The sequence below is a fragment of the Rhea pennata genome, chromosome 1 (genome assembly GCF_028389875.1).
Source record: "Rhea pennata isolate bPtePen1 chromosome 1, bPtePen1.pri, whole genome shotgun sequence".
Classification (NCBI taxonomy): Eukaryota; Metazoa; Chordata; class Aves; order Rheiformes; family Rheidae; genus Rhea; species Rhea pennata.
Window position 1 is genome coordinate 143,183,887 of NC_084663.1, and position 13,117 is coordinate 143,197,003.

A 13,117-nucleotide genomic window follows, 5' to 3' on the forward strand; every position below is an offset into this window, starting at 1 on the left:
ATGGAAAAGGAACAAAAGGAAGTCAAATGCTCGGTATAGATGAGTAAACTGACCTTCTCAGGCAGTAGAGGAAGGAGACGGAAGGCCAAGGAATGGAGATAAACTTCTTTTCAGTTTCATATTGTCTAAAAAAAGATTGTTCAAGATATTTATGGGGAAAAGTATGCTAGTAAAAGTAGTTGTGAAAACAAAGAGAAGAAAGAGAACATTACTGGATGTCAGTGTGGATGTCCCACTCTAGGATAGTAGTTATACATAACTCCATCTCAGGGTGTTTGCTGTCATTTTTTGTATCTGCTGACTAAACCTGAAATGTTTTCTCTGCTGTAACACTGATTTTCCTTATTCCTATTTCCTTATCAGCTTATTGCTGATAAATGTGATCTTTTCAACAGTGAAATATCAAGTGAAACTTTTATCTCAAAACTGAATACATGCTCTTCAGCACTGAGGAAGAAAAAAGTCAGGAGAGAGAGAGAACATCAAAAATATATGAATTATATTAATACACTCCTTTTTGTTCTTTCCTTCTTGTTCATTTTCTTTATGATGTTTCTTGAAAACTAGAATACATCTCTAAGGAGCAATGTAGCAAAAGAGTTGCAAGAATTATCTCCCAGGGTTAATCTTAGAATTCTACAGAGGCTGGAGGATCACAAGGTATTACTCAAAGTATTACTATAAACCATTGATGATACACTGTGCTTGCATAGCACCATCTGGTGGGTAGCTACGCATCACTACAGCTTCCAAATCCTGCAAGGACGGTGATAAATTCCTGCACAAGTTTTCGTATTTTGCCTGTACTGGGACTTGTGCTCAAACTCAGATCTGCTCCCCATTCAGGTTATTTACACACCAGCCCTTGGTCATGCATGGGCATACCAAGTCCCTGAAATGCAAGCCTTTAGCCCAGAACCCCTCTCTTCTCTGTGTTTCAGTAGGATAAGGCACACGTGAGGTCAAACGTACTCCAGCTCATCCCCTTGCAAATGTTTGAGTCTAGTTTTCTATAGATACTGAGCCAGAACTGCAGCCAGGCTAACATGCAGAAACAAAGAAAAAGTTGTGAGGTTGAGTGCATAAACCATTTGGAGGTTCCTACTTCAGTAAACAAATGTAAATACAACTTGTGTTTTTCCATAGATGATTGGTATTAGTGGTTCCTGGCATCCTTACAGGCAAATGAAGCCAAGGGAGCTTAGGATTAGCCAGCGACTGAAGTAGATGTACGAGGGAAAAAGCAGAATATGGTTATGGCATTAAAAAGCCAACTTTCTCACAGTGTTTGTGCAGAGGGATGCTAATTTTAATGCTGTTACTTCCCAGTTTCCACAAGTTTGACCTTCCAACCTATTTTTTTAATGTATTTTTATGTTTAATAAATGCTCACCTTCCTTTTCCTGTTGATCTGGGAGCAGTTAGCTAGTGGCCTATATCTCTATGCTACAGCTGCAGCAATATGCTTCAGAGAAGGATTCATTTACATCCTGCACCAATAGTATGACTCCTTCGGTATCAGTGAAACTGCCTGGTATTCTTGCACTTGATCATACTTAAATAGCTAATGATGCTGGATGAATCTTTTTCCTACAGAGAAATTTTTCATTAATAAGTTTGATTTCAGACTACCTAAGATTCTTCTTTTAATTACATTAATTTTTAATTTCAATTTCAGTTTTCTTCTTTCTGTTTTTTTACTCTAAAATAAAATTTCTCATCCCCATAGTTGCATAAAAAAGTTTGAAAATATGAATCTTAGTGACTGACAAGCCAGAAAATAAATATTTAAGAAACAGTCTCATGATTTTCAAAACAATGTTAGTATTTGCCACATTTAAAATTTCTAGATGCTTGAAATTGGCAGCAGTACCTTCAGGTAAAAGTGTTAAGGAATAAAATACACTGTTACTTTCTGGTGCTGTGTTATTCTATTGATAGTCTAATTCTGCTATGTTTAATTTGAAAGATTTGTATGTATAGCTAACAATATCCTACACTTAATCAACTAGCTATCAGCTGCAGCAAGAAGTACTAACTCCTGTTCTCAGTTCTAACTTGTACACCCACAGAAAGGAAATAGTTATATCTCTTTCCGAGATACAAGGGAAAAAAAGAAAGCTTAATCACTTTATATGTCATCTCTTATCAGATTTCATCAAAGCTTCACTCTAAAGTAGTTTATTTTCATACAATGAGTATTCATCTAGATAAGAAGATCAAGGACAGTTTTGGGAAGCTACATGCCAAATATATGCTCAGCAATGGCAGTAACAAGTTTAACTCCGAAGGTAGTGAGTTTAATTTGTTAAAGTAAGTGAGTTAAGACTTACCATTTTAGAGTAGGTCACATAGGACAGGATTCATTTCATGTAAATTAAACCATCCGAAATGTAGGTGCCCAAACTAATCTTGTTAGCTGAGGAGAGATGGGCATTTTGTCCCAGCATAGTTATCTATCTCAGACAGATGAGATAAGCTGCCCTTCTGATGATGCCTCTCTTTTCAATTACTATGCAGAAATCTCGCCAACTAGGTTAAACCACTTTTATACAGCTATTGTGACCCTTGTCCATAAAGCTGTCCAGTGGCAGTTGGTTAGTGCTTGAGCTTTAAACTCAACCTTATCTGGCCCAGCAGGGAGTACGAAGGTCAAAAGAAAATGACATTTTAGCTAACAATACAATGGTGAAGCAGTTACAAGCGATAGCGGAGACTAAGAGAGATTCTCAGTTGCTAGTCTGACTATTTTGTAGCCAAGTCTGAATCAAGTGACTGCTGTGGTGAAGGTGAAGCAGAGGGAAATGTTTCTGATTACAGTTCCTCCAGCACAGCAATTCAGTGTTAGCCTATATTTGGCCTTTGACCAATAAGTATGCAAGTCCTAGCCTACATTTGGTCTTTGGCTGGTAAGTATGTAAGTCCTTGCTGGTGATCAAAGCTCCTTGGTTTCTGACATGTCTGCCAGTCAATGCATTGGCTAGATAGGTCATTGCACTCCTCAAGTCAATCTCATCTACCTGGAAGCTGCATGCTTCGGTTTTGCGTTGGTACAATGGGACAGTACTTGAACTGCAGCATTTTGAAAAATGTATTTCGTAGGACTGAATTCTCCACTGTGCCTATCCAGAAGCTGTTGCAAGGAAATAAGTTAGGGAGATGAGCGATAAGGAACAGAGGTCTTGAAATCAGCAAACTCCATTATCCTAAAGCTGACTTGGCATAAGTTACAACTACAGAGGAGCTTTACTGCACAGCTGCGTTGGCTGTCCCTCCTGCTGTTCCTCTTCACTTCCTTGGGACAGTAGTTGTCCTCTTTTGGCAGGAGCAGGAGGTTGCTTTCAGTGCCAGCTGTTGCTGTCAGCGAAGGAAGAGCACAGCTCCTCTGGGAAGTCGGGAGGAGGCTGGGACTTCTGCAGGGAAGGAGGATCTTGCTGCATGGGAGAGAAGGGTTTATGGGGTCTCTTACTCATGAGTGTGCACACCTTCAAATGTGGTGTAAATCCATGTTTCTCTGTGTGTGCGAAGGAAATCAACCTAATAAGGAATTAAAATTAAATGCACTCAGTGTAGTTGAATGAACTGCAATTACTGACATACTAGCCTTACGTTTGCGTAAATCCTTTCTCATTTATACATGCTGGTATTCCCTAATGGTTTCCCATTAGGGAATGCAAATTGACTGTGTCATAAAATTGTTGATATAGAAAACACATTTCATTTTCCCCATTGTTATGAAAAACAATACATGGAGCTAAAACCTACAGGAAGTATCTCTTATCATTTCCAGCCACAGGCTCATTAAAGACTGAGGCTGTCACATTTGCAGCTATGTATCTAGAATCAGAAATTACAAACAGATCATTGTATTTTAATAAAAGGTGAGGTTACCCTTCACCTGTGTGTGGAGAATTCAACAAGGAAGGTGAATAATATTTTCTGTATCTGAGGTGGAGCAGAAAAAATATTGAGAATAAGAAATCCAGTACAAATTAGTTTGTACCGTGTGATTAGGGGTAACAGAAAATATTTTGCTCTCCTGGAGGCTTAGATATTCTCAGAGACTTGAAAAATCTGCCTGCTATCTAGCTGCCACTATGAGTTCAAAATCACTTCTTATCAAGGCCTTAAAGCAAAGGATAAAAACATTTCAACACTAGAGGGAAAAAAGAAATCGAACACAGAGAATAGTTGGCTTCAGACCCTAGTGTCTTTTCAGAAAACCACACTGCCAGGATAAATAGGAAACAGAGAATTCCTCCAGATGAATCTTGAAAAAAAAAACCTTCTTATTTGGCTACCAGATGTTTCCTAGTAACTTGTTCAGTGCTGAATTGGTCAATGAGGACAAAGGAAAATACTATTCTAAATGCTTTTGCCATAATTTTTGCTCACTGTCAGCAAAACAAGCTTATCATACTGAGCCTTGTTTTTTTCTCTACCACTGGGTGCATATTTTTCTAAAGGAATTGAAGTCATGTGCAAAAAGAAGCATTTCATAAATATCCAGCAGGTTGGCTACCTCAGCTAGGATAATTATTTTTATTTTCACTGTTTCCATTAGAGATACAAAATTGTACCAGGGCCTTCCCTCAAACATCTTCACATTTGTTTTCTCACTCGTGGGTGTATTTTAAAGCAGTATAGTGAGAGCTATGAGTCCTACTCAAGAACCAGCTCATTCACTTCAGTAGAAGGAGAAATAGGTTCAAGCTGGCATTTGCTTGCTGTCATCAGGGCTATAATGTTTGTGTGTAACAGCATACAGCCTGTAGAAAAATTCCAGTACCCTTCAACTAGTTGAGAAAATTTCACTTCAGGAGCTTCATATTATTGCAAAAGTCACCAGGAGGCACTGTTACCTGTAGTGTCCCAATTCCTTTCATTGGGCCTAGTCACACTTCACACCTAACTAATTTTGCAGTAGTGGGAGTAGTGGCAGATGCAAAATTAGATTATCTGAGGTGGTGAATGAGTCAGTTTGGGTGGGGATGGAGAAAAGAAGGGAAACAGACTAGCTTGCCTGTTTTCTACTTGTTCATTTTCCTTTCAGTTTGGTCTTCTGTGGTTCCTTTGTAGCTGCTCAATGCCTTGGATGTCCTCCAAAAATTCTGCATCAATCTGACAATCAGAGATTTGCTGTATAGCACAAGGCCCCCTTTTCAAGTTGTCTGCCATCTTCAGGAAATACCGGGCTTTTGGGCCCAGTTCTCTGTCACCTTGTGACTCTCCTGTTCTGCAGAAAACAGGCAATGCTCCATTTTAAGCAGCAAGCAGCAGCCTTGAACACTACCTGGGAACTGCTCAGTCACCGTCTCGCAAATGTGTGAGATCCTTTAGGATTGCTCTGCTATGTGCTGCTTCTTTGAGTATTTGTTTCCACTTATGCAAATATACCTCATTTTTCACTGCAGGAACTACAGGTGGCAGTTTGCTCTGATATGTTCTTCTGAACTATGTTTCCCTTAAGAAATATTACTTTTCTTAAGAGACATTACTTACTTTGGCTCACAGATCTTTTTATACTTTCTTTCCCTTCTACTAAGATTGGAATCTCAATTATTCAACAACTTTGTGCTGAGAACTTCTTACTTCACAACTTGAGGAAAACAAAAGAACACATTTTTTTGTATGAGATTTTTGTGACATCCCATACGCTCAAGATAGTGATAACAGTAGTCCAATTAGCTTATATTGCCAGGTTGAAGAGTTTTTTGGAGGGTTGTATAAGCTTTCACTAATATTAAGTAGTCTCCATTGTTTCTTTGATCCTTTTATTATTTTGTTGCAAAGAGTTTCAACAAGATACAAATGAAGATCTACAGATGCATTTCTGAGACACATAGTGAAAATAAAAATATGCAAAGAACAACTGAGAAAGCATATTGCAGAACTGAAAATACGTTTAATCTGGAATAAGTGCACATTACAGTTTTATCTAGGAGCTGAGAAGACCACTGCCTGAGAGCTCAGATTGCAAAAACCACAGAGAAGTGTCTTCCATAGCATGAGTGCAACTTCTTTGGGGAACAATTATTGACACTAAATACAGCTCAGCATTAATAGAAAGAAACTGTTGTTACTTGGAATCAAAATATTATAGGGCATAAAAAACTCTGAACTAGAAATGTGAAATTATGTTAGCGCAGAGGACTTACACTCTGCTGAACTACATTTCTTGAATTCAAAGAACTTCTAAAGCTCAGGAAATGACTCAAGACAATGCAGTAAACATTCAGTGCTGCAGCAGAGAAATAACTAGAGTGAAAGCAATATTCATTGTTGCCTGGATCAAAAGCGAATAAGGATGAGTTAATAGTCTTCAGTTAAAAAAAAAGAATGGTAAAAAGAAACATGGACTAGGTTCAATCTGTCTGTGTAAATTTGGTTTGCTCCTTGCAATTAGTATTTGCATTGTTGCTACATTCAGTGTTAAAACCTTGTATGTATAGTTTTTAACAGTGTCTATGATTTTACTGGCTATTTACTAATGGCTGAATTTATGGCAAAGCTTAGCAAACCAAGAAGTCAATTTGCTGCTTTGCAAGTCTCCTGTTCAGATACTAGCCTAAAAAGCTTTGCTTGTTGGCCAGAGTTCAGCTCTAGGTTTCCCTCCACCACTAAGGTGTTCTGACAGCGAAAGCAGTCGTGCAGACATTGGCTGGGCCCCACGGGAGCCCAAGCTGGGCCGCAGCTGGAGAACTGCTAGGGATCTGAGCCAGCAGGTTTGCCTGTGAGGCTGGTGCTCCTCTGGAAAGCTGCAGCTGAAGAGGACATCTGCCATGGTGAGCTCCCCCAGTGCTGCTCTTCTTGCCCAGTTGTCCGGGCACTCCTATAAAGGCTTCCCAAGCGGTTCTGCTTCCTTCCTTGCTTTCTGTCCCCCTACTGCTACCTATGATGCTCCTTGCAAGTCCAGATATGCTGCAAAAAAGTCAACCAGCAGCTCAAGCCAGTGGAGGGTTAGCTTAGGGGCTTGCTTCCCAAGGAAGTATGCTCAGTCCTTGCCCTCCAGAGCTGAAGCCTATTTCAGTGTCACAGCCATGTCCTTTCCCCGACCTGTGATCTTCTTCAGGATCTTGTGCTTTCCGGACAAGGACTCCTTGCAGTCCTTGTTAGCTAACTCCCTGCACTCCCAGGAGCTGCATATGAATGGGATTCTTCCCTGAGGCACCTCTAAGGACTTCCATTCCTATGAGTATGAGAGTTTTGCATGCACAACTTTGCAAGCAAAAGCAATATGGAGTTAAGGAACAAAGCTGTAGTCGCATATAGATAGCTATGAGGTAACTGTGATAACTGCAGTGGCATTACACTTACCTCAGCAGAACTATGAACAGAATTTGACCTTCACTTTTTTACCTGATGGTCTGCAGGAATAATCACAAGATTAAAAGTACTGACTGATGTTTGTATCATGCAACCAAGATCTAGATTTCTGATTTCTGCTCTAATACAGTGTCTTTTGGAAATATACACCATCTAACCTCTCTCTCTCACACACACAGTTTCCTTTCTATGCAAAAGAACAATAAATATTTTTGTATCTTGTTGAAAGGACTGCTTAGTAACTTTGTGATTGGAAAAATCAAGAACTTTTGTGTGTGTGTGTGTCATGCAGTTAATTAATAAGCAGTAAGATCATGTACTTTTTTTTTCTCTCTCTTATTCTTAAAAAGAAGGAAAAAAAAAACGGTTTTCTGTTGAGACAGTGATGACACCTTTAAGCAATGGTGCATGATAGATTAAGAAACTGGGTGGAGTGCTTCCTTCCTGTAATCCATTTGTAATCAGTGAGAAGCTAGAGACAAATAGGATGTGTTACATAATGTCTGAAAAACAACCATAAAAAAGAAGCTAACGCACCTTCCAGGCTTAGCTCTGGGCCTAATCCTCAGTCCTCTTAATGCTTGGATGACAGTCGCTCTGTCTTGAAGTTGCTGGCACTTGCCAACCAATAATTATTCCATCTTCTGTTTTCCCTTCTTGTTCAGTAGGCCAGGTTATTTCTTGCACATCTGGTATTGAGGACAGAATTAAACACTACTTCAAGGGATCTTGTGGTAAGTCAACACTTACAGCATCCACTCTCTTCCCAAACATGGGTGGAATATGTTTTCCCAATAACTGTGTTTGATCTAACAAGATCTTTACAAATGAGAAGTGGACAGACTAAATAAATTGATCACACTGTGCTGTATGAGACAACCACAGTCTCTTTTTTCAGCACTCACTGCTGTGGAGCCGATGCGAAGCAGTACTCCAAAACGCCCACTCAACAAATTCTAATTTGTCGTGATCTAGGTGTTAGCACCAAAACCAAAAAAGAGCTTCAAAATATTTGAAAAACAAAGTTCAGATACTTTAGTTATAAATAAAAAAGCAATCAAGCAAAAAAACAAATCACAACCCCCCAAATACTAAAATCCTATTCATCTTTACCATAGCAAAATATTTTGGTTCCACTAGTGTATCAACCTTTGCAGGAGCTAGCTATTTTACCTGCCTCTTTTGTCCAAGAGGTAGAGCCATTGGCTATAGGGGAGGTAGGAAGCTAGGCAGACTGAGAAAAGACTTTTCTACTTGCTAACCCTTATACACCCAAGGACTTGGTTAATTGGGAAGCACGGAGCCAGGAAGCCATGGTTTCCTGCTAGTCTGCCCACCAGTCACTCCGCTGTTTGGGTTAGTGAGGTCTGGCACGAAGCAAGTCTTGTTGTTACACTAACTTGTGGCTAGGGTAACCAAATTTCACCATCATCAGAAGTTTTTCTTAAACCTGTATGTCCTTAGTAATACAGCTTTTGACTGAAGCTTTGCTCCTGATGACTTCAGTTGGTCAGTCATAGAATCATAGAATCGGTAAGGTTGGAATGGACCTCTGGAGATCATCTAGTCCAACCTCCCTGCTCAGCAGGGTCACCTACAGCATGTCAGACAGGGTTGCATCCAGGCATCCAGAGAAGGAGACTCCACAACCTCTCTGGGCAACCTGTTCCAGTGCTCCGTCACTCTCACAGTGAAGAAATTTCCCCTCACGTTCAGGTGGAACTTCCTGTGCTTCAATTTCTGACCATTGCTTCTTGTCCTGTCACACGGGACAACTGAAAAGAGTTTGTCCCCATCCCCTTGACACCCTCCCTTCAGGTACTTGTACACATTGATCAGATCCCCCCTCAGTCTTCTCTTCACCAGGCTGAAGAGGCCCAGCTCTCGCTGCTGTTCCTCACAGGGCAGGTGCTCCAGCCCTCTGATCATCTTCGTAGCCCTACGCTGGACTCTCTCCAGTAGCTCCATGTCTGTCTTGGACTGGGGAGCCCAGAACTGGACACAGTACTCAAGATGAGGCCTCGCCAGGGCTGAGTAGAGGGGCAGGATCACCTCCCTTGACCTGCTGGCAACACTCTGCCTAATACAGCCCAGGATACCATTGGCCTTCTTGGTGACAAGGGCACATTGCTGGCTCATGGTCAACTTGTTGTCCACCAGCACTCCCAGGTCCTTTTCTGCAGAGCTGCTCTCCAGCAGGTCAGCCCCCAGCTTGTACTGGTGCCTAGGGTTATTTCTCCCTAGGTGCAGGACTCTGCGCTTGCCCTTGTTGAACCTCATGAGGTTCCTGTCTGCCCAGCTCTCCAGTCTGCCCAGGTCCACCTTTCCAGGGATGGAGATGAGGCTGACTGGCCTGGAGTTGCCTGGGTCCTCCTTCTTTTCTTTTTGAAGACTGGAGTGACATTGGCTTTCTTCCAGTTCTCAGGCACCTCTCCAATTCTCTAAGACCTTTCAAAGATGATGGAGAGCAGCCTGGCAACAACATCTGCCAGCTCCCTCAGTACCTGTGGATGCATCCCACCTGGGCCCATGGATTTGTGAATGTCTAGCCTGCCCAGAAGGTCTCTAATCCTTTCCTCCTCCACCAAATGAAAGTCTTCCCTTCTCTGGACTTTCTCCCTCACATCCAGGCTGCAGGATTCCTGGGGACTGCCCTTAGCAGTGAAGACTGAAGCAAAGAAGGCATTCAGTAATTCTGCCTTCTCTGTATCCCTTGTTACCAGGACCCCTGCCCCATTCAGTAGTGGGCCCACATTTTCCCTAGTCCTCCTCTTGCTGCTGATGCATCTGAAGAAGCCCTTCCTGTTGTCCTTGACATCCCTTGCCAGACTCAATTCCAGCTGGGCCTTAGCCTTCCTCGCCGCATCTCTACATACTCTGACTGCATTCCTATAATTCTCCCAAGTAGCCTGTCCCCTCTTCCACAGTCTGTGTATTTGCTTCTTCTGTCCCTGGGTGTCAAGGCTGGCTGCCAGAAATTGAGACCCATAATTACAACCACCTGGGAAAGCTTTGCCTGAAGTGGGCTTACTAGCATCTCCTGGGATCAATGTAGCGGAAGACCAACACAGAGTCTACTTCTGGGTCAACGCTGAAGTGTCTCAACCATGAGATTGTAGAGGGGCCAGCCACCAGACCAGCCACCAGACTTCTGCACTGCAGAACCCTATGGCATTCATATCTTGGGCACACCCACTCTTTGAGAGGGCTTTAGAGAAATGGTTATGTGGCCACATCATTAAGGAGTATCACATCCATCTAATCTTGATGGCCCAATTCAGTCGGGGAATTGCCTGGAAAACTGCAATAAGTGAATATATTCCTCCCCAGTTCAAGTCATCTGAGCTGCCTGGTGACACTGCTTGTCTCTTTCGGAGAGGGAGTTCCCTCCGCAAAATGCAGTAACCTCTGTAGACCGAGGTTTCAGTCTTGCCTCCTTCCAACCGTCCTCTCACAGAAATCGGTTAAGGTGCTCAGCTTCTCCTAAGTGCAGTCCTTAGGCTGGAATTTAAATATACCTTTAACAATGACAAGTGACAAACAGAATTGGACTTTATCTGATTGGTGGGAAAATACTTTAAATAATTAACTACAAAGGAAGAAATTCTGATCTCTGTTTTATTGCTTTTTTGTTTATTCAATGGTGCCTTTACACTGCCAGGAAAATGTAAACAAGATCAGCTTGGGAGCAAAGATAGCAAGGGAAGTCACTTCTAAAATGTGACTGGGTGTCAGGATTATCAAACTGAAATCTGCCCGGTAGAGGTTCCTCAGGCCAGCAATCAGTCAGCAAACAGCTAATTTTCTAAATGATTTCAAAAGCAGTTATTAGTTTACTTGAAGCTGAGTCAATTCAAGCTAAGACTCTAGCCAGTTAGTGCTGTGCAGGTGGTTTTATTCACAGCCAGCTTGTGTGTTGCTATACTTCGTTGCAGTCTGCAAGGGAGGCAGTCCCTGAGTTACTGCACTGGGCGTGCTGATGCTGGGAGAAGCGGAGTAAATTAACCAGAACTAGGTTAAGCAGAGCAAATTTCTCCAGGAGCTCATGTTACAGTCTCACAGTACAGACTGTTGTCTCCAGCTCTGCACTGGCACTTGGTTTTATCAAGGACCCTTGTGAGCAAGAAACAGTCTTCTTTCCCTCCTCCCTGGCAGCAAAGGGGAAGAGGAAATACTGCGTTCTCCTTGAAGTCACAGAGGACCCCGTGCAAGATTTCATCTACTGTCTCTGACATAGCCAGTGGCAATATTGTGATAATTCGGCATATCAGGGCCCCATATTCCAGGTGCATTGGATGCAAGCTTATAAGTGGAGCAGAAGGTCATGATCCATAAAGCTGCAAAAAATTGATTTGTTGTCTCAGCAGTCAAAACATATAAATATATGTTAATATATTAATATATAAATATTTAAGTGTATAAATACATAAATTTATAAACTGAGGGTCAAGGGCACAATTTCTAGAATATCCAATGAATCAAGAAATGTGTATGTTTTTAGCTAATAAAAATATAATTTTCAGCCCAAATACATCTTTTCATGTGGAGATTTTTTTTTTAATAAAAAGTCAGTACTAAATTGACAAGGGCACTGTGAAACGGCAGCCACACAACTGGAAGTCAAACTCTGCTACTTCACAAGCTGGACTTTAGTTTCATCTGCAAGAAACTAAGGTACCCCTTGGTACTAAGTCCAAGCATTGCTTCCCTCCTAGGGGTAGTCACCAGTCACCAGACTTCAGATTCAGTATGCATGGAGAATATTTTATTATTTTATACACCATAGACTAGCCTCATCAGGAGAGACAAACTCTGCATCTGGACTTACATTTTGATGAATGACACAGTGCATCTAATGGACTTGTGTCCCTAGCCCTGGTTTTCTGTCGCTCCTAATTTGTAACCTCTCTCTCCCTGCGTACTCCTATGTAGAGGTCTTTCCACTTTTCCCTGATATCCTGCTTTCTGCTCTTCCTTGTGCTTCATAGAGGACTGAATTACCTCTGCCATCTATCACCACCACTCTCTCTTTTTTTCAGCCTTTTTCCCACTTCTTACTTGCAATAGGGTCTCACTTACCCACTCTCTCTCCATACAGCTCAGGAACTCATGCTCAGACAGTAAATTGCTCAGATGAGCACCTCTTCAGAATATGCTTGGAGTCTCATTTGGAGAATATCTCCAAATTAGTTTTCCATAGAAATCAAGTGTGAGTGAGCTTGGAGGGGAAGGAGAGCTTGTGGGCCTCATGGTCTTGAGCTACTTGTGTTCTGGGATGCAGCAAGGACATTCACCTTGATGTAAAAAGTAGGAAGATTTCCTGAACGTAGTAGAACAGATATCGTTTGAGAGCTCCTGACCTTAACCACTTTGCAGTCCAGTGACTGAAATGCTCTCCAAGAAATGGAAAGCCTGTTTCAAGCAAAGCAAAGAGGGGGCTCATATCATATACCATTACCCTTGCCACTGAAACAGGTAGCAGCAATTTCTATACTGAAATCAAAATGTGTCAATCTGAAAATATTGAAATGAATCATTTTGGCTTTCAGTTTTTTTCCTTTCATTCCCTCTTAGGCAGAATTACATGAACCTGCACTTTTAAGATAAATAACTTTCAACTGAAATATTTTGACCCTATGAAGTCCTTGCAGTTGGACCTGCTCATGGAAGCATGTCATAGCTCCTTGCATAGGGCAGAAGTGTTGAGCACGTTTTATCTCTCACCTTAAATTCACCATACAGCACCTTCATGTACCTAGGATATCAAGATGTTGAACTTAGCTTTAGAAGT